Below are 18,281 nucleotides of genomic sequence, written 5' to 3' on the forward strand. Positions count from 1 at the left end.
CTAGAAGGTGACAGAGTCACAGCTAGGGCAAGACTTACCAGAACTCGGAGAACTGTGGAAGCTCCCTATGCCTTCTTGACCCCAAAACCCCTCACTGAAGACTGTCTGTACCCTGGAGCTCAGAATAAACTGCTTGTTGGAAGATGGGTGACTTAAGGCAAAAGGGAAGGCTGCCTCCTGGGCTCCCTACCTGCTGCTGCAGAGCTGGTCTGTGATACTCAGAAAACACCTGTGTTTTGCCCTTGAGTCAGCTCCTCAGGTTACAGTAGAAGAGGGAAATGGGGATGGTGAAAGGGTCCTATTTTACTTCACCCCTCAGGCCCCCTCCACCCTCAAACCTTCTGCACAGGGGACTCAACAGGCACAGCCTTCTTTCCCCGATGCTTTAGGTGGCCCTGTGCGTAGACTCGGAGCAGGAGGGCAGCAAACACCACAGCCACCCCCAGCCCTCCCACCACAGTGACTGTGGCCATAGAGAAGGCAGGAAAGAAGGATGGCAAAGGCCTGGCGGAGGGTCATGATGATGGTGAAGAAAGCAGCCCTAAACTACCCAATGGTGTAAAAGATGAACAGCTGGCCTCATGCAGAGCAGATGGAGAGTAGCAGGGCATGGGCAGCAAACTCACTGTGTCGCCCCATGATGCGGGTCCCCTCCAGGAGGGCCCCCTGTTCTAGCAGTGAGCCTACTATGAAGAGGCAGGAGAAGAAATCGACCCCAAATATCATCTGCACCGATGACATCTTATAGGAAAACAGGCATCCTGCCAGTTTGACGTGAAGCTGTCAAAAGCAGTATAGCCTGCCAGTAAGACAAGGAGTGTGGTGGCTGGGGAGCTGCGGGACTCTGGTCCGCTGGATAGCAGAAACATGCTGACCCCAACGGAAACGAGGGTGGCTGTCAGGTATTCCTAGCGTTCGTAGCTGCAGCTAGACACAAACTTTCCCATCAGCATGACAGGGATCACCTTAGAAGCCTTGGCCAGCACCTGGGTGGGGAAGCTGACGAACTTGAGAGCTTCGTATTGGCACCAGCTGCTAAGCACATTGGACAGGCTGGCAAAGGAGTACCGGTACATGGGGGCCTTATGCCGGGGCTACTTGCAGAGGACACAGGAGAGGCCAGCCACAATCAGTGCCAGCACTCGGTTCATCAGCACCAGGAACTGTGAGTCCGTAAGCGCTCACCCGGTGATGTGGCTGTGGCCCCATAACTGCGGGTCATCACTCTTTCCTGCAGCATACCCAAGTCAGATAAGACACCTGGAGCCCTGTGGCACAGAAGAGCAGCTTCAGGGCCTGCCACATCAGGGTGGTCTCTGCTGCCTCTGTTCGGGGCGCCAAGGGAATCTCATCAGAGGCCTTGGGCTCATTGCCAAACACACAAGCTTTTGCCAGGGGGAAGTAGAGGTCCCTACCTGTCTCCAGGTAATTCTTCCGCCTGAAGTACTACACCAGGAGGTAGCCAGGTACCATAAAGCTGGCATAGCCAGCAGCATTCACCAAAAATCAGAAGAACCAGAGCTGGGTCCATGACTCCGGAGGGGCCTCGGGAGTCTCCCCACCTGCCCCTAAGGAGGGGAACGCAGCAAGCACCATCACTGCATACCACCTCGAGTTCATGTCCAGGCCGCGTGGGGTGGAGGGGGACTGGGGAATGCGAGTCCCCGGGCCATGCGCCCCCTGCGCTCCCTCCGCCTCCTCCAGTAGCGGCCAGCGAGCCGGGCAAATTTCTTAACTTCTTTGAGCCTCAGTTTCCAATTGCAAATGAAGAACATTTATTATAGCATCAACCCTATAGGGCTTAAGGATTTGGGATAATAGGATGTCAGTGTCTCATTGAAGAAACTGTCCCTGGCTCTAGTTCCTGGCCCCATTGCAGAGTTGGTAATACCAGTCTCTGAATCTTCTCCCTGAGAGTGGATCCCATTAAATCTCTAGTCAAGGAAGGAACACACTTCGAGCTTCCAGGGCTAGGGGGAATGAAAGATGGTGAAGCAGCCGCAGCATGGGAGGCCGGGATGTGGTGAAAGACGTGGAGCGCTCTCTGTTGTTCTCAGCGGTAGCCGCCTGCTGCCCCATGGAGACTGGGCCAGGAGCTGCTAAATCTTATGTTTCTCAAGAGAAGTTGTGAAATCTCCTCGTTTAAAACTCTTGGCAATTATTTCATTTTTGTAAACATTGTGAGAGCAAACAAAACATGTCAGTAGGCCGTATTTAGCCCATAAGCTGCCAGTTTGCTATCTCTGTTCTAGGCTTTCTGTGTTTGACTTGGCAAAATATTTACTAAGTGCCTGCCTTACCTGTAGCTCCCCAGTACCTGGTCATGTTTACTGTTCTGCACCCTCAGGTCTGCTGGCTCAGTCATCCTGTCAGGTACTGAATCAGTTTAGTGGACTTGAAATGGTGTTTCAATTCAAACTGAAATGCAGAATTTTAATTTGCATTTCCCTGATTACTGCTGATTGAACATTTTTAAAAAATACATCTGGCTAGGCACAGTAGCTCATGCCTGTAATCCCAGCACTTTGGGAGGCTGAGGCAGATGGACCACCTGAGGTCAGGAGTTTGAGACCAGCCTGACCAACATGGAGAAACTCTGTCTCTAAAAAAAAAAAAAAAAAAAAAAAAAATCTATAGAACTTTCTTCTCCCTCAGTAGAATTTTTTTTTTAAGTCTTCAGATTATCCTCTAGGTGTGGAGAGATTTAGCTCTTCCCTAGTGAAATATTTCTTTTGAATAACATCATATCTACTAGCCTGGACTCTTGTTTAGGTTTGGGGCTGTCTGCACAGCTCAGGAGGCAAGCATCAAGCTCAGTACCACCACAGAGGAGGGGTTCGATAAATATTTGAATAAATCTTTATTTCTATTTCAAGAGCATGCTATTTCTTCTTTATTCTCTAGTTCTTGGCACAAGTATTATTGATGTAGTTATTCAGCATATTCAACAATCACAACTCCCCACTTTGGTGAGGAAACACACTTCTAGAGGTTTGCCTGTGTCCTGCCCCATTCAAACCAGGAAATGAAAGGGGAACCTGTTGGCATTCAGGGAACAATGATTCTTTTTTTGTTTGTCTTTTTCTTTCTTTGTTTTTTTAGACAGAGTCTTGCTCTGTTGCCCAGGCTGGAGTGCAGTAGCATGATCTGGGCTGCAACCCTCCACCTCCCAGGTTCAAGTGATTCTTCTGCCTCAGCCCCCTGAGTAGCTGGGATTACAGGCACCCACCACCATGCCCCGCTAATTTTTTTTTGTATTTTTAAGAAGAGATGGGGTTTTGCCATGTTGGCCAGGCTGGTCTTGAACCCTGACCTCAAGTGATCCACCCGATTCAGCCTCCCAAAGTGCTGGGATTACAGGTGTGAGCCACCACGCCCGGCCTCTTTTTTTTTTTTCTTTACCTTTTTCCCTTTGTTTTTAGTTTTTTGTTTGTTTGTTTTAATTTCTTTTTTCGGTAGAGGGAAACTGATTCTTTTTTCTTTTTTTGAGATGAAGTCTCTGTCACCCAGGCTGAGAGCAGTGGCATGATCTGGGCTCGCTGCAACCTCCGCCTCACTGGTTCAAGTGATTCTCCTGCCTCACGTCTTGAGTAGCTGGGATTACAGGTGCCCGCCACCATGCCCAGCTAAATTTTGTGTTTTTAATATAGGTAGGGTTTCACCATGTTGGCCAGGCTGAACTCCCGACCTCAAGCGATCCGCCCACCTTAGCCTCCGAAAGTGCTGGGATTACAGGCATGAGCCACCGCACCCGGCCCAATGATTCTTTTAGGTGATAGGGAAGTGTCTGCTGAAAGGGGCATTAGAAGGCCGGGCGCGGTGGCTTAAGCCTGTAATCTCAGCACTTTGGGAGGCCAAGGCAGGCGGATCACGAGGTCAAGAGATCGAGACCATCCTGGTCAACATGGTGAAACCCTGTCTCTACTAAAAATACAAAAAATTAGCTGGGCATGGTGGTGCATGCCTGTAATCCCAGCTACTCAGGAGGCTGAGGCAGGAGAATTGCCTGAACCCAGGAGGCGGAGGTTGCGGTGAGCCAAGATCGCGCCATTGCACTCCAGCCTGGGTAACAAGAGCGAAACTCTGTCTCACAAAAAAAAAAAAAAAAGAAAGAAAGAAAGGGGCATTAGATATAGAGAGAGTACAAGTTGTCCAGGCTGGTCTCAAACTCCTGACCTCAGCTGATCCGCCCACCTTGGCCTCTCAAAGTGCTAAGATTACAGGCTTGAGCCACTGTGCCCAGACAGCAATTATTCTGATACGAGGGTAAACTTGAGATGTGAGTGCCCTCACGACAGTCGCTTCCTCTTTCTCTGGTAAACCACAATGTGGAACTCTTTTATGGTGAAGTGAGAGGAGCATTTGTGTTTTGGGTTTTTTTGTTTTGAGACAAGGTTTCACTTTGTGGCCGGCCTGGAGTGCAGTGGTGACGTCATATCTCGCTGCTACCTTGATTTCCTGGGCTCAAGGGATCCTCTTGCTTCAACCTCCTGAGTAGCTAGGACTATAGGTGTGCGCCACTGCACCTGGCTAATTTTTTATTTTTTATTTTTTTTGAAACGGAGTTTCGCTGTTGTTACCCAGGCTGGAGTACAATGGCGCAATCTCGGCTCACCGCAACCTCCGCCTCCTGGGTTCAGGCAATTCTCCTCCCTCAGCCTCCTGAGTAGCTGGGACTACAGGCACGCGCCACCATGCCCAGCTAATTTTTTGTATTTTTAGTAGAGATGGGGTTTCACCATGTTTACCAGGATGGTCTCGATCTCTTGACCTCGTGATCACCCGCCTCGGCCTCCCAAAGTGCTGGGACTACAGGCGTGAGCCACCGCGCCCGAACAGTTTTTTAAAAATTTTTTTGTAGAGATGGGGCCTCACCATCTTGCCCAGGCTGATCTTGAACTCCTGGACTCAAGTGATCCTCCTGCCTTAGCCTCCCAAAGTGTTGGGATTACAGGCATGAAGCTACTCGGCCTGGCCAGGAAGAGCATTGCTAAGCCTCCCATTCGATCATTTGTTGTTGTTGTCATAACTGGCCTGCCTTCATTCTATGTTAGAAGGGCCTCTTATCTAGTGGGGAGAGATCTAGTGCCATATTTGTCTCTAAGCCAATCTCCCTGTCCTTGGCAACGCTGCTCCCTGGAATGGTCTTCCCACTGGCCTGCCTGTCTGGCCTGGACTTTGTCTGTGTGTCCATCTCTGCTTCTTGTTGATACTGTGACTTCTGAGACAGAGTCTCACTCTGTTGCCCAGGTTGGAGTGCCCTGGGGCAATCTCAGTTTACTGCAATCTCTGCCTCCCAGGTTCAAGTGATTCTCCTGCCTCAGCCTCTCGAGTAGTTGGGATTACAGGCACCCGCCACCATGCCCGACTAGTTTTTGTATTTTTAGTAGAGATGGGGTTTCACCATGTTGACCAGGCTGGCCTCGAAGACCTGACCTCAAGTGATCCACCTACCTTGGCCTCCCAAAGTGCTGGGATTACAGATGTGAGCCGCCATGCCCAGCCTACTATGATTTCTCTAGAGAGTAGTTCCTTGAGGGCTGAAGATCATGCTAGTTTGAACATAGTGGTTCCATGTGACTGGTTTTGCACCTGGAAAATTTCTTTTTTTCTTTTTGTCTTCAAGGGAAGAAGAACACTCCAGCCCCAGAAGCCTTTTAATCAGTACCCACTGGGGAATATTTGTGAATGTGTTTATCAGTTTCAGGGTGTCTTGACCAAGATTCACGAGGGAGGGGATACCCTGTGAACGTGGCCTTTTTCTGTCGGCTCTCCTTCATGCACCCTTCTCAAGCCATGCTTGCATTTCCTCTAACACTGCAGACTCCATTGGAATTTTAGCCCCTTTCCACCTGCTGTCACCTCGCCTGGAGTATCCTTCCACTCACTTCTCATTTGGCGAATTCCTTCCTCCTCCCACTTCAAGATGGTTTCTCTCTGAAACCTTCCGTGGCTCTCCAGGCCGAGTTAGGCCACCCTGCTTTGTAGACGGTCATTCACTCACATACTTGGTTAGCTACTGAAGAAACCGTTTTGCTCTAGAGGAATTCATAGGCTATTGGGGGAGACAGACCCAAATTAGACAGCCATGCTGACTGCATTAGAGAAGCCCTGAGGAGGAGCACTTTACTTGCCTTGGGGGACAAATGACAGGGAAGGTTCCAGAAGGTGGTGACACCTGAACCCTAAGAATGCGTGGGCATCCAGGTAAGGAGCTGACTAGGGCAAAGGCACAGAGGAGAAAAATAAGGTTGCATGTGCACAACAATGACAAGCAGTTGGTTTTGCTGGAACACAGGCAGGGGCCTGAAAATGTTAGATTTTCTATTATATTGACACATATGAAACTGCCTTTTTTTTTTTTGAGATGAGATCTCGCTCTGTTGCCCAGACTGGAGTGCAGTGGTGCCATCTTGGCTCACTGCAACCTCTGCCTCTCAGGTTCAAGCAATTCTTCTGCCTCAGCCTCCCGTGTAGCTGAGACTACAGGTGTGTACTACTACACCTAGCTAATTTTTTTATTTTGATTTTTATAGAGACAGAGTTTCACCACATTGGCCAGGCTGGTCTTAAACTCCTGACCTCAGATGATCCGCCTGCCTCAGCCTCCCAAAGTGCAGGGATTATAGGTGTGAGCCACCGCACCTGGCCTAAAACCACCTTTTTTTTTTTTTTTTTTTTGAGATGGAGTTTTGCTCTTGCTGCCCAGGCTGGAGTGCAGTGGCATGATATCAGCTCACTGCAACCTCCACCTCCTAGGTTCAAGCGATTCTCATGCCTCAGCCTCACAAGTATCTGAGATTATAGTCACCCACCATGCCTGGCTAATTTTGTATTTTTAGTAGAGATTAGGTTTTACCATGTTGGCCAGGCTGGTCTTGAACTCTTGTTCTCAGGTGATCTGCCCACCTTAACCTCCCAAAGTGCTGGGATTGCAGGCATGAGCCTCCATGCCCGGCCATGAAACTGTCCATTTTTTTTTTTTTTTTTTTTTGAGATGGAGTTTTGCTCTTGTTACCCAGGTTGGAGTGCAATGGCGCGATCTTGGCTCACCACAACCTCCGCCTCCTAGGTTAGGCAATTCTCCTGCCTCAGCCTCCTGAGTAGGTGGGATTACAGGCACGCACCACCGTGCCCAGCTAATTTTTTTGTATTTTTAGTAGAGACGGGGTTTCACCATGTTGACCAGGATGGTCTCAATCTCTTGACCTCGTGATCCACCTGCCTCGGCCTCCCAAAGTGCTGGGATTACAGGCTTGAGCCACTGCGCCCAGCTGGAACGGTCAATTTTTTGTGTCAAAATAAATATCAATTTCATATGGTTTCAGACTAATATGTCACTCTAAGAGTCTCGGACCTTATAGTGTTTCCCAAACTTCTGTTATTATTATTTTGAGACAGGGTCTCACTCTGTCTCCCAGGGTGGAGTGCAGTGGTGCAATCAAGGCTCATTGCAACCTTGAACACCTGGGCTCAAGTAATACTCCTACCACGGCCTCCTGAGCAACTGAGATCTCAGGGGCCACCACCATTCCTGGCTAACTTCTGCCATTTTTTTTTTTTTTTTTTTTTTTTTGAGACAGAGTCTTGCTCTGTCGCCAGGCTCCAGGCTGGAGTGCAGTGGTGCAATCTTGGCTCACTGCAACCTCCGCCTCCTGGGTTCAAGCAGTTCTCCTGCCTCAGCCTCCTGAGTAGCTGGGACTACAGGCACGCGCCACTATGCCCAGCTAATTTTTTTATTTTTTAGTAGAGACGGGGTTTCACCATGTTGGCCAGAATGGTCTCGATCTCTTGACCTTGCGATTCGCCTGCGTCAGCCTCCCAAAGTGCTGGGATTACAGGCGTGAGCCACTGTGCCGGGCCACACCTGCCATTTTTTATTCACCTTCATGATTTGTACCCTCTCTGAGTTCCTGCCTACCTACCATAATCCACTTAATTTTTATTCAGAGAGACTCACTTTTCTTTTTTTCCCTGAGACAGAGTCTTGCTCTGTCATCTAGGCTGGAGTGCAGTGGCATAATCTCAGTTCATTGCAACCTCCACCTCCTGGGTTCAAGCAATTCTACTGCCTCAGCCTCCTGAGTAGCTGGGATTAGAGGCACATGCCACCACACCCAGCTAATTTTTGTATTTTTAGTAGAGACGGGGTTTCAGGTTTCACCATGTAGGCCAGGCTGGTCTCAAACTCCTGACTTAATGATCTACCTGCCTCAGGCTCCCAAAGTGCTGGGATAACAGGCATGAGCCACTGTGCCTGGCTGAGACTGACTTTTCTAATTTAAATTTATTTTAAAAGAAAAGTTTAGATCAAAAATTTAAGAAAGCATTATCACCTCCCATATAAAGAGGTAATTGTAATTTTAAAAAAGAAAAATTCAATAAAAACAAAACTCTGGCTAGATTCTGTTGTCCACCAACCTCTGCCTATAAATTTCCCCTTCCACAAACAATAGAAGTCTAAGAAATTATTAAAGAAGCATGTTGGCCAGGTGCAGTGGCTCACGTTGGAGGCTGAGGTGGGTGGATCACCTGAGGTCGGGAGTTTGAGACCAGTCTGACCAACATGGAGAAACCCAGTCTCTACTAAAAATACAAAATTATCAAAATACAAATACAAGAGCAAAACTCCATCTCAAAAAAAAAAAAAAAATTTAAACACAAAAAACAAAGTTCCTGCTTTCACAGAACTTACATTTTAGGGGTAGAGAGAGAGAAACTATACAAAGTATGCACGATGGTGTTAAGTGCTTTGAAGAAAAATAAAGTGACAGAGATGTATGTGTTGTTTTTCATAGGGTGATTAGAAAAGGTCTCTGTGATCAAGTGACTTTTACGAGGGATTGTTGAGTTTGTCTTAAAGTCAGTATCAGATAGATTATAGTCCTTAATTTCTTTTTATTTATTTTATTTATTTTTTTTTGAGACTGAGTCTTGCTCTGTCTGTCGCCTGGCTGAAGTGCAGTGGCATGATCTTGGCTTACTGCAATCTCTGCCCCCGAGTTCAAGCAATTCTCCTGCCTCAGCCTCCCTAGTAGCTGGGATTACAGGTGTACGCTCCACTCCTGATTAGTTTTTGTATTTTTAGTAGAGACGAAATTTTGCCATGTTGGCTGAGCTGGTCTTGAATTCCTGGCCTCAAGTGCTCTTCCCCTCCCAAAGTGCTAGGATTACAAGCATGAGCCACTGTGCCCAGCCCTTAATTCTTGATATACTGTCTTCAGTGTTAAAACAATTGTATATTTTGCTATTTCTCTACTTAGAATCCACAAAACTTTACAATAAAATACAAATCCTCACCATGAATCCTACATAAGGTTCTGAGACTCTGTAATCTACCTCTTCCTTCCTTGCCAAGTTCATCTTATACCACCCTTCCCTTTTCTTATTCCACCTCAGTCACATGCACCAAAGCTGGACTGAATGAATGAATGAAGTGTTGGAAGTATCTTCCCAGGTAACTTCTTGGGCAACAGGAAGCAAGACAGCTTAAGGTCAAAGAGCTTGAGTTTTTGTTCCAGGCAAACTTGGCTTGGGTCCTGGCTGTGCTGCTTACTAGCTCTGTGACCTGGTGTACGTCATATAGCCTTACCAAGCCTCAGTTTCCTCAAATGTGCAATGGATACTATATCTATATTGAGGATGATGATGATGATGATTATTATTATTTTGAGACAGGTTTTCACTACATTGGCCGGAACTCCTGACCTTGTGATCCCACCTTGGCCTCCCAAAGTGCTAGGATTACAGACATGAGACACTGCGCCTGGCTGTTGAGGATTATTTTAAGGATAAAGTTGAGAGTTACTGCAAATTTCTTAGCACAGTGCCTGGCACACTTAAGCACTCAAGAATTAGTAGTGTTAGCATCATCATTGTTGTTCTTATCATTACTTTGACCAATCAACCCTCCTCTGTTAACAGATGGCCAGAGTCAGCGGGGCATGGTGGCTCATGCCTGTCATCTCAACACTTCAGGAGGCTGAGGCAGGCAGATCACCTGAGGTCAAGAGTTTGAGACCACCCTGGCCAACATGGTGAAACCCTGTCTCTACAAAAATACAAAAATTAGCCGGGCGTGGTGGTGGGTGCTTGTAATCCCAGCTGCTCAGGAGGCTTAGCAGGAGAATTGCTTGAACCCAAGAGGTGGAGGTTACAGTGACTGGAGATTGTGCCACTGCACCCAGCCTGGGTGACAGAGCAAGACTCCATTAAAAAAAAAAAGAAAAGAAAAGAAAGAAAGAAAAGAGAAGAAACAAAAACAAAACAGATGGCCAGAATCATACAGTGAATTAGGGATGGAGGAGGGGTTTGAAATGGTCAAACCCTGTTTCTAGTAAAAATATAAAAATTAGCCAGGCGTGGTGGCATGCACCTGTAATCCCAGCTACTCAGGAGGCTGAGGAAGGAGAATCACTTGAACCCGAGATGCGGAGGTTGCAGTGAGCCAAGATCATGCCACTGCACTCCAGCCTGGGTGACAGAGCAAGACTTCATCTCAAAAAAAAAAGAAAAAAAATAGGCCGGACGCAGTGGCTCACGCCTGTAATCCTAGCACTTTGGGAGGCCAAGGTGGGTGGATCACCTGAGGTCAGAAGGTCAAGACTAGCCTGGCCTTCATGGTGAAACCCCATCTTTTATAAAAAAAGAAAAAGGCTGGGTGCGGTGGCTCACGCCTGTAATCCCAGCACTTTGGGAGGCCGAGGTGGGTGGATCATGAGGTCAAGAGATTGAGACCATCCTGGTCAACATTGTGAAACCCTGTCTCTACCAAAAATACAAAAAAATTAGCTGGGCATGGTGACGCGTGCCTGTAGTCCCAGCTACTCAGGAGGCTGAGGCAGGAGAATTGCCTGAACCTGGGAGGTGGAGGTTGCAGTGAGCCAAGATTGTGCCATTGCACTCCAGCCTGGGTAACAAGAGGGAAACTCCGTCTCAAAAAAAAAAAGAAAGAAAGAAAAAGAAAAAGAAAGAGAAAAACAATTATATCTGTCAAGATAGCACAGAGCTGGGCCACTGAGAAGGCACTCCACAAACGGCGGGCATTCGAAGCCCGTTTTGCTGCTGCTTTCTTCTTCCCTACTTAACTCAGTAGTTTTTTTAAAATTTGAGATGGAGTTTCACTCTTGTTGCCCAGGCTGGAGTGCAATGGTGCAATCTCTGCTCACTACAACCTCTGCCTCCTGGATTCAAGCGATTCTCCTGCCTCAGCCTTCTGAGTAGCTGGGATTACAGGCATGCACTACCACCCCTGGCTAATTTTGTATTTTTAGTAGAGATGGGGTTTCTCCAGGTTGGTCAGGCTGGTCTCAAACTCCCAACCTCCGGTTATCCACCCACCTTGGCCTCCCAGAGTGCTGGGATTACAGGTGTGAGCCACCATGCCCAGCCAACTCAGTAGTTTTTAATCTTTTATTTTTTTTTTAACAGAGGAGAGAGACACAGACCCCTTTGAGAATTTGTGATCTGTGGACACTCAAATTCAGAGAGCTCAGAGACATTTGCCAACATTGGGGATAAAAACTTAATCCATCAAATCAGTCAGTTGCTCCTTCTTCCTCCTTCTCCCCACTCCCCGTTTTGCTTTTTCCTGTTATCCCCATCCTTTCTAGGCTAGTTGCCTTTAGCTCACACTTGGGTTTGGTTTTGAGACAGGGTCTCACTATGTTGCCCAGGCTGGAGGGCAGTGGCTATTCACAGGCATGATTCCACTACCCATCAGCATGGGAATTTTGACCTGCTGCATTTCTGACCTGGGTGGTTCACCCATTCTTAGGTAACCTGGTGGTCCCCAGCTCCCTGGGGGGCTACCTTATTGATGCTAAATTTAGTGAGGACACCTGATGGTATAGCACACTACAGCCCAGAACTCCTGGACTCAGGTGATCCTCCTCCTCAGCCTCCTGAATAGCTGGGACTACATGGTGCATGCCACCATGCCTAACAGCTCACACTTTGTCTAACAACTTTGTTCCAAGGGCACTCCCAGCAAAGACTACAACCACATTCTCAGTTTCTGGGGCTGAGGGCATGGTGCCACTTGTTTGGTAAGTCTCAGTTTACTCATCCCTAAAATGAGCATTGTTTATAGCACTTTACTAAGTGTTTTCTCATTTGATCTATTCAACAATGCTGGAAAGCACAGCGTTCATTCAACTTAGTCAATATTTACAAAGTGTTGGCTGGGTGCAGTGGCTCACACCTTTAATCCCAGCACTTTGGGAGGCCAAGGTGGGTGGATCACCTGAGGTCAGGAGTTCGAGACCAGCCTGGCCAACACAGTGAAATCCTGTCTCTACTTAAAATACAAACATTAGCTGGGCATGGTGGTGGGCACCTGTCATCCCAGCTACTCCAGAGGCTGAGACAGAAGAATAGCTTGAATCCAGGAGGTGGAGGTTGCAGTGAGCTGAGATTGTGACATTGTACTCCAGCCTGGGTGACAAGGGCGAAAGTCCATCTCAAAAAAAAAAAATTTTTTTTTTGGAGTGCCCACAAAGTACTGGGCACTGTTTTAGCTACAGTGGTGTCTCATGGAGCTTACATAATGGGAAGAGACTATAAAAAATTCCCTTAAGTGCACTATGTGGCACTTTAGTAAGGTAATTTCAAATTGTCTTAAGTGCTGTAACAAAAATAAAACAAGATAAAGAGCTAAAGGAAGACCTGTAGGTTTCCACCTCGATACAGTGTATATAAATCCATAAAGTTTAAGAGTATACTTAAAAAGTATACTTGTTACTTTTGAGTATACTTAAAAAGTATCCTCCAAAGAATACTTGTTACTTTTTATTTTTTTTTATTTTTTGAGATGGAGTCGGGCTGTCTGTCTCCCAGGCTGGAGTGCAGTGACAGGATCTCGGCTCACTTCAACCTCTGCCTCCCCAGTTCAAGCAGTTCTCCTGCCTCAGCCTCCCATCTATCTGGGACTACAGACGTTCACAACCATGCTTGGCTAATTTTTGTATTTTTAATAGAAACTGGGTTTTGCCAGACTGGGCTCGAACTACTGACCTCAGATGATCCACCCACCTCAGCCTCCCAAAGTGCTGGGATTATAGGCATGAGCCAGCCTACTTTTTAATTTTAATGGTAGCTTTTTTTTCCCTCTAGTAAATACAGATTCTCAGTAGACTGCTCTCCATGAGCAGAGAGAAGGCTGTGTTCTACCCTCTTTTGACAAAAGGCTTCAGAGGGTATCTAGGTCTGATATCCTTAAATTGTCAGTGGAAAGTTTAATCCACCCTTCAAGGCACTCTGTGAAAGGTGTGGATTTTGAATCTCTAACATTACACCCTGGAGCTGGCAGTCTCCACGTGCCATTACTGTATGGAAGAGGGTGAATTCAGTTTGTGAAACCCAAAAAGATGCCATCTGTAAGTAAATAACCAACCGAACGTGTTTGAAGGATGTGAAACAAATATAAATGTAGTCACTTCAGAAACATGAGCCCATGGGGAAGAGAGCAGTGGCCACAGCTGTGCGGAACAAAACTGCTCACATGGAGGATGCTCTATCTTGCTTTACTGCAGAACACTACGCTTTCTTTACCAAGGCAGCACCTTTTCCCTAATAATTGCTGCTTTTTCTTTTTTTTTTTTTTTAGACGGAGTGTTGCTCTATCACCAGGCTGGAGTGCAGTGGTGCAATCTTGGCTCAGTGCAACCTCCTCCTCCCGGGTCCTAGCAATTCTTCTGCCTCAGCCTCCCGAGTAGCTGAGACTACAGGCTTGCACCACCACACCCAGCTGATTTTTGTATTTTTTTAGTAGAGACGGGGTTTCACCATGTTGGCCAGGATGGTCTCCATCTCTTGACCTCGTGATCTGCCCGCCTTGGCCTCCCAAAGTGCTGGGATTACAGGTGTGTCACTGTGCCCGGCCAATTACTGCTTTTTCAAAAAGACCTACTATATGCCAATTACTTGGCATATTAATAAGCCTCACAGGATATCTGTATAATAGGAGGAAACAATTTCAGCAAATTTAAGTAACTTGATCAGGAGCCAAGGCTAGCATTGGTGGAGCTGGGACTGGAGCTCAGGTTGTCACTAAGCCCCAACCTTTGTTCTTGACACCACCAGCCAAGCAACTTCAGATGCTGCTGACCTGTTAAAATAGAGCGGCAGACCTCTCAGGCAGGAGAGGTCCAAGGAAGAAGCCTGTTTGAGCCACTATGCTTTACTTAGCACACTGTCAGGCCCACAAAATCTCACTTTACAGTTTTTTTGTTTTGTTTTTTTTTTCTTTTTTTTTTTTTTTTTAATTTTCTTTTCTTGGGGCCAAGTAGCCATTACTTTACTGTTTTGTGAAAGGGCTCCTCTTTGCTATGAGGACAAGATGGTTGAATATATATGTATTTTTTTGAGACAGTTTCACTCTTGTTGCTCAGGCTGGAGTGCAGTGGTACAATCTCAACTCACTGCAACCTTCACCTCTCAGGTTCAAGCAATTCTCCTGCCTCAGCCTCCCAAGTAGCTGGGGTTACAGGTGCCCACCACCACGTCCAGTTATTTATTTATTTATTTTTTTGTATTTTTAGTAGAGATGGGGTTTCACCATATTGGCCAGACTAGTCTTGAAGTCCTAACTTCAGGTGATCTTCCCACCTAAATCTCCCAAAATGCTGGGATTACAGGCGTGAGCCACCATACCCAGCCTTTTTTTTTTTTTTTTTTTTTTTTTTTTTTTTTTTTTTTGAGACAGTCTCGCTCTGATACCCAGGCTGGAGTATAGTGGTGTGATCTCAGCTGACTGCAACCTTTGAGTAGTAATCCCAGCTACTCAGGAGGCTGAGTCAGGAGAATTGCTTGAACTGCCGGGTTCAAGCAATTCTCCTGCCTCAGCCTCCTGAGTAGCTGGGATTACAGGCGCCTGCCACCACGCCTGACTAATTTTTGTAGTTTTTTAATAGAGATGGGGTTTCACCATGTTGACCAGGCTGGTCTTGAACTCCTGATATCAGGTAATCCACCCACCTCAGCCTCCCAAAGTGCTGAGATTACAGGCATAAGCCACCACATCCAGCCTGAATTTTTTTAAACTTGTCTTTCAGTGTTTTAAATCGCCCTAATACTAGCCAGCCTAGAATTACTTTTTTCCAAAATTAAAATATCTTTAAGTTATATTCATTATAAAAGTAGGCCAGATTGAGTGTAGTTGCTCATGCCTGTAATCCCAACACTTTGGGAGACTAAGGCGGGAGGATCCCTTGAGTCCAGGAGTTCAAGACCAGTCTGGGAAACTTCGTGAGACCTTTTCTCTACAAAAAACTAAAAAAGAAAAAAATAATAAGCTGGGCATGGTGGCATACACCTGTAGTCCCAGGCTGAGGCAAGAGGATCAGTTGAGCCCAGGAGGTCAAGACTGACAGTGAGCCATGACCATGCCACTGCACTCCAGCCTGGGCAACAGAGTGAGACCCTGTCTCAAAGGAAAAAAAAAGGCCGGGCGCGGTGGCTCAAGCCTGTAATCCCAGCACTTTGGGAGGCCGAGGCGGGTGGATCCCGAGGTCAAGATATCGAGACCATCGTGGTCAACATGGTGAAACCCCGTCTCTACTAAAGATACAAAAAATTAGCTGGGCATGGTGGCGTGTGCCTGTAATCCCAGCTACTCAGGAGGCTGAGGCTGGAGAATTGCCTGAACCCAGGAGGCGGAGGTTACGGTGAGCCGAGATCGCGCCATTGCACTCCAGCCTGGGTAACAAGAGTGAAACTCTGTCTCAAAAAAAAAAAAAAAGAAGAACTTTTCTTCTTTTTTAGACTATACTTGCTGCAAAAACTCAAAACACTGTATAGAACAGATGACTGTCTCCTTGCCCATCCTTCTCCCCCAGTATAGCCTTAAACTCATCTCCGGAACAGAGTAGGCAAACAGCCTCTGACCTTAGGCAGCTGATTCCTGTGTTGTACACCCTTGTGTCAACCAAGGATTACAATGGTAATCCCTCAGTGAATACATACAGATTACCAATTTTAGAAGTGGTTGAAAACTTTTTTTTAAAAATCAGAGGATTCTCAAACTGTTAAAAAAAAATCAGAGAATTCCACAAGTATAATTAGCTGCTCATCTTAGAAGTCATATATCCAGGTCAGGTGTGGTGGCTCACACCTGTAATCGAAGCACTTTGGAAGGCTGAGGAGGGTGGATCACTTAAGGTCAGCAGTTTGAGACCAGCCTGGCCAACAGGGTGAAACCCTGTCTCTGCTAAAAATACAAAAATTAGCTGGGAATGCTGGTGCATGCCTGTAATCTCAGCTGCTCGGGAGGCTGAGGCAGGAGAATCGCTTGAACCTGGGAAGCAGAGGTTGCAGTGAGCCCAGATTTCACCACTGCACTCCAGGCTGGGTGACAGAGCAAGACTCTATCTCAAAAGAAAAAAAAAGTCATAAAAAAAAAGTAAGAGTACTTTGCAGGTAAGCCTGACTCAGGCTGACATGGGGTGGTGTGTGGGGGGGAGCAGTGCACCCACTCCAGGATCCCCCAGCAGCATTTATTGTTTTTTTTTTCTGTTGCCCAGGCTGGAGCACAGTGGTGTGATCATGGCTCACTGCAGTCTTGATCTCCTGGTTCTTGAGTGGTTCTCCCTACTTAGCCTCCCAAGTAGTTGGGACCACAGGCATGCACCACCATGCCTGGCTAATTTTTAAATTTTTGTATTTTTTGTAGAGACTGGGTCTCACTATGTTACCCAGGCTGGTCTCAAACTCCTGGGCTCAAGCAGTCCTCTTGTCTTGGCCTCCCAAAGTGCTGGGATTACAAGCATGAGTCACTGTGCCCAGCCTCAATATTTTGGTTATTGAGCTCTCCCTGGGTAACATTTGCAGAATGTTTCATGTGTCCCGAGTATGTGGCAGGCCAATTACTCAGCAATTCTGCTTCAAGGACCAGCCTGTATTCCATTATGTGGTGCTACATTTTCAAAAGGGAAGGAATATAAAATATGTAAGTATTTGTTATGCAGAGGAGGGAGATGCTACTGTGGGACTAGAATCAAAGTTTTCTCATACCCTGTTCAATGCCTTTTCCACAACATCCCTTGGATGAGCCTTAGGGCACCAAGTGCGTAGTCTTGTATGGACTTTATATATAATGGTGGATTAGGGTTGTATGGACTTTATATCCAATGCTGATTATAAGGTCTAGATGATGCTAGGTGGCAGACATTCAAAGTTGGATGGGTCGGTTACTGTACTTGATAAATAAACTGATCATTTACACCCTGAAAAGGTGGTCAGTTGCTTAGGGAACTGGGAGAGGGGCACCAGATGGATAGGGAGGAGGGCTTTTCAGCATAGTGAGTGAACGAATGCTCATTTGAAGAAACAACTGTGTTTAAGGTTTTTTTCTTCCAGAGCTGGAATCTGGAAGAATCTCTGGGCTTTCCTGATTTGAGGGAGAGATCAGGCTAGGTGCATTGCCAGTTTGCTGCTGAACATCTGATCAAATGAGATGTGATCAATGTTGGTACTTTAAGTCAGTTTGCAACTATTTAGTTCTCTTTTTAGTAGTAATATTAGTAATATGATAAAACTTAGTGCTGACAGGATGAGAGTAGGTGGCCTGAAGGATGGTATCTTGGGCTTTTCTGATTCAAGTCCTACAGCTCATTGGCAGGTCATCAGAGGAAACATCCATCTATCCATCCTTCCACTCAAGAAGTATTTATTTGGTGCCTGTGTGCCAGACACTGGGGGGAAAACAAGACACATGGGCTATTTGCCTCATGGAAGGAACTAAACTATTTAGGTTTTGACAAATCCCTTTCTCTGGGCCTCAGTTCCTGGACCTGTTCAGAAATGTGCGCTCACCATGGTCCTAGACTTGTTAGATTCGGGTTCCATTTTCAGTTCTTTCCTGTTCTGGGGCCATGTTAATTTGGCCTCCCGGAACCTCAGTTTCCTCATCTGTAAAATGAAGATCATACAGCTCGTTTCATCAGGTTGTACTTAGGCTGGAAAAGATAGTCTATCTACTGACGCATTGTGCGCTCAGCCTAGGGTGGCTGCTATCGCGGAAACCTGCCGACTCCTAGGGAGGGTACCAGCCCGGGACCCCAGGCAGGTGTTAATTAGGGCGTGGCTAAGCCCTGGGCGGGGGAAGGAGTTGGGATTTATAAAGCCAGTGTCTGGCGCGGTGGCCTCATTCCTTCTTTTAACTGGACCCCAGAGGGGACTTCCAGGCTTGGGTTTGGCACGCGAGCAGAGGGAACGGAGGTGCCGGCGGCGAAGGCGCGTGCATCCTGAACAGCCCCGAGCTCCCAACGCGCACACCTGGGCCC

The 18,281-nt window shown here is 46.9% G+C and overlaps 1 pseudogene; it reads right to left on the minus strand.

Moving 5' to 3' along the window:
• Positions 1 to 265: 265 nt before the first annotated feature.
• On the minus strand, positions 266 to 1,708 carry LOC100415490 (adenosine 3'-phospho 5'-phosphosulfate transporter 1 pseudogene; annotated as a pseudogene).
• Positions 1,709 to 18,281: the final 16,573 nt, after the last annotated feature.

Source organism: Callithrix jacchus, chromosome 7 (assembly GCF_049354715.1).
Source record: "Callithrix jacchus isolate 240 chromosome 7, calJac240_pri, whole genome shotgun sequence".
In the NCBI taxonomy this organism is placed as follows: domain Eukaryota; kingdom Metazoa; phylum Chordata; class Mammalia; order Primates; family Cebidae; genus Callithrix; species Callithrix jacchus.